This window comes from Tubulanus polymorphus, chromosome 3 (genome assembly GCF_964204645.1).
Source record: "Tubulanus polymorphus chromosome 3, tnTubPoly1.2, whole genome shotgun sequence".
NCBI classification, from domain to species: Eukaryota; Metazoa; Nemertea; class Palaeonemertea; order Tubulaniformes; family Tubulanidae; genus Tubulanus; species Tubulanus polymorphus.
Genome location: NC_134027.1, coordinates 13026488 through 13030830, shown reverse-complemented (window position 1 = coordinate 13030830; position 4343 = coordinate 13026488).

Genomic DNA, 4343 nt, shown 5'->3' with positions numbered 1-4343 from the left:
TATAACTATAAAAATAAAACTTATTTTATGCTTGACATTCTTTATTTTCCGTTTTTTTGGCGGGTTCCCGTTTTTTTTGTGATGAGAAATTTAAAAGAAACAGCTTTCCAAATTGCCCAGATCCGTTGAGAAATTGGTGGGGGGGGGGGGGTCGGAAGGTTTGCTCTGTATGGCATTATGATGTAACTGACAAACGTTATGTGCTGCCATCTGGTATTTCCAATATAAACTACTGTGAAAAAATAACTAGTTCGTGCTGCCATCTGGAACGGAAACAACCGTTTTTCATAATCCCTGATAATCGAAGTTTCAAAGCCCATAGCCCTCTTGTTCTCCATTGTCGCTATATCCATGTCATCCATCCAATTTGAGAAAAAGCTATAATTACTAGAATAGCTTGTGAGGGTTTCGTATGCACTTTTGGGCCTAGCGCTGAACTCAACAAAAAAAAATCAACTAATTAGAAGTCTGGGAACAATTTTGGGTTGGTGCAGGACCGTCGGAACAGGGGCGGCCCCACTTTGTTGCTTAACAAAATTTTTTCAAAAGCACGCTGTACCGCGTAGCAGCTCGTTCCCCGTACTAGGTGGTCGGCTCACGACTTCTTATGCTTCTGTGATTGAGACCGTGAAATGGCCCCAAAACGCATCTCTGGCGATTGAATTTTAAAATTTTATCAAGGGGAGGGCCACCAAACCCCCTCCAGAAATAAGCCTCGCCACTGAAAAATTCCTTCCGACGGCTCTGTGGTGTCATGCGTGTAATACGATCATGAGCGTTATATCACTCGCTGTACTGTGCTATATATGTTCTATACAAAGCAGTGCATCTGTGGTAAACACAATGTTAAGGCACCCTACATACAGCTGGTATTTATAGCAGTAATTGAGGTCATCACCTACTGAATAGAGCTGATGAATTTTTAATCCAGCTATCTATTTATTTATCTATACGCGAGAGCGTGGATGACTCTATATTCTGCTAGCATTACAATATTCCTCGACGGATTACTTGAAACTAACGTGTTGTATACAAAATGTACGTACAATGAGGTAGGTGTCTTGGATTTTTGACTGGGGTCCCGTTCATCCACCAGGGGGTTTTTTACTTTTGAAAATTGTGACGTCGAAAAAGTGCTGTGTGAGAAAAATTTTGTCTTAAGACTTTTCAGCTTCAGGCGAGCACGAAAGTTGTTCATGACAGCCGAGGCGCTTGTATTGATGTATGGTATAACTATGTAACTCATGGTTCTCCAGAAGAAAACACACGCACAATATTCATCATTGATTACGATCGAGCGATTCTTTGAATATATATTTCGACAGAAAATCTTCCCAAAAAAAATATAAGAAATAGAAATGATATTGAGTTAGTTAGTAATGGTAAAAGAATTAGACATTTACAAACACATCCTAAATTTATTGGTAACAGAAGATTTGATGAAAATTTAGCTGTGGTTAAAATGAAGAGAACTTTTATGAAATTTAATAAACCAATTTATGTTGGAGCATCAGTTCTGTGCTGTGTGAGAAAAATTTTGTCTTAAGACTTTTCAGCTTCAGGCGAGCACGAAAGTTGTTCATGACAGCCGAGGCGCTTGTATTGATGTATGGTATAACTATGTAACTCATGGTTCTCCAGAAGAAAACACACGCACAATATTCATCATTGATTACGATCGAGCGATTCTTTGAATATATATTTCGACAGAAAATCTTCCCAAAAAAAATATAAGAAATAGAAATGATATTGAGTTAGTTAGTAATGGTAAAAGAATTAGACATTTACAAACACATCCTAAATTTATTGGTAACAGAAGATTTGATGAAAATTTAGCTGTGGTTAAAATGAAGAGAACTTTTATGAAATTTAATAAACCAATTTATGTTGGAGCATCAGTTCTGTGCTGTGTGAGAAAAATTTTGTCTTAAGACTTTTCAGCTTCAGGCGAGCACGAAAGTTGTTCATGACAGCCGAGGCGCTTGTATTGATGTATGGTATAACTATGTAACTCATGGTTCTCCAGAAGAAAACACACGCACAATATTCATCATTGATTACGATCGAGCGATTCTTTGAATATATATTTCGACAGAAAATCTTCCCAAAAAAAATATAAGAAATAGAAATGATATTGAGTTAGTTAGTAATGGTAAAAGAATTAGACATTTACAAACACATCCTAAATTTATTGGTAACAGAAGATTTGATGAAAATTTAGCTGCGGTTAAAATGAAGAGAACTTTTATGAAATTTAATAAACCAATTTATGTTGGAGCATCAGTTTTAGAAATATCAAAATTATTAATGTATGAATTTTACTATAACGTATAACAACCTCATTTTGGAGAAAAGCATATAGAAATCAGTAATTAGAAAAGTGGGGTTTCAGATCAGAGGGCGAGAGGCCGACACACCACTCATCACCACAAGTAATTTTTCCCTAATAAATGGGAGATAGAAAAGCATTCTTAGCAAGAATAAATAACAGAATAAAACCAACAAAAAAAACAATTTGAAATAAAAAAGTTAGTTGATGTTACAAAAGAAATTGAATATTGTTGCAGTCCACCAGAAAAACCACCAAACCACGAACGAACAAATTCTTCAGGAAACTTACAAACGGATTTATTCTATTCTTAACATAATCGTTTGCTGTAACAAAAATATATAAACACACATTTTAGCCAATAGTCTAATTATATATCTCGACAATTAATTTCTCAGCTATAAATTACATAGATTCACAATTCAAACTTACAATTTTGTTTCCCTTCAAACCAGTCACTCGAAGGATATATGTGAACTGCCCAGAAAATGCTATGTGTTGAACCTTCATACTGCTAGGATTGCAGACTAAATTTTATGCTCTACGAGCGTGACATAATAACTAGACATTACAGAAACCGTATACCAGTACAAATCCCTGAACACAATTGTTCAGTCAATTGTCAACATAGCGCCCCCTTGACGCCTAACAAACTAGGTGTCAAACTAAGAATTATCAAACCTATAATCTATATTAATTTCAAACAATACATCAATATAGATACATAGTTTACAAACAAATCAATTTCCAACAGATTCTTCCAATACACATAGTTTCGCAACTGGACGTAAATATTCACTATACGCCGTTTTAACCTTTGCCATACGAACTCTAACTTGGCAGAGTACCCTAGACCTTGAATTAATTTTTTCGCCTCACCTCGTACGTGTGACTGAAGAATGTCCATGCGACGAATGTCTTTAATCTCGGATCTGAGATGAACCTGTGAGTAGAACTGCTCTACAAATCGAGGCCAATCTAGTGGAGAACCATCAAATACCGGTAGCTCTACTTTCGGCAAATCACGATCAGTTGACAACCTTGCCATAAGTTGCTCTACAGACGCTTGGTCGTCTTGGTCTGGGACGATTGTTTCCATTGCGGGCTGCAAGTCGTCGATCCACGCATCAACGGATCCAAGCATTGCCGGTTCCTGAAAATTGGTTTGCGGAACGAAACCGGGTACATTAGGATTCAATGCGAACTCCGGTGTCGCTGATGATGGTGGTATCACGGTTGACGGTTGATGCTGCATTTCTTGCGGCATTTCTTGTGACGGTTTTGGTGCTAATACCGATGTTTCGAGGCGGCCAATCGCGTTTGTAGCGGTATTGTAATACGAATCCATCCATTCGTGGGCTTCGGTAATTACGTCGCTGTCCTCTAGTGAAGCTACGTATCTATAATGTGCAGCTTGTAACGATTTCAAACGTCCGGCTATTTTGTCGCTCAAAGCGTTTCTTTGAGCAAGTGAGTGCATCCCTAAAACACTCTCTACCTGGTCCACGGCTCTTGTCAGCCACCCAGCGAGGCTACCACGACTGCTCTTCAGCTTCTCAGAACTTTTCGATTCCATACTCATGGTACTGGTGGTTTTAAGTGACGTATAATTCTGGCACAAAATTCAAACTATGTTGCAGTCCACCAGAAAAACCACCAAACCACGAACGAACAAATTCTTCAGGAAACTTTCAAACGGATTTATTCTATTCTTAACATAATCGTTTGCTGTAACAAAAATATATAAACACACATTTTAGCCAATAGTCTAATTATATATCTCGACAATTAATTTCTCAGCTATAAAGTTACATAGATTCACAATTCAAACTTACAATTTTGTTTCCCTTCAAACCAGTCACTAGAAGGATATATGTGAACTGCCCAGAAAATGCTATGTGTTGAACCTTTATACTGCTAGGATTGCAGACTAAATTTTATGCTCTACCAGCGTGACATAATAACTAGATATTACAGAAACCGTATACCAGTACAAATCCCTAAACACAATTGT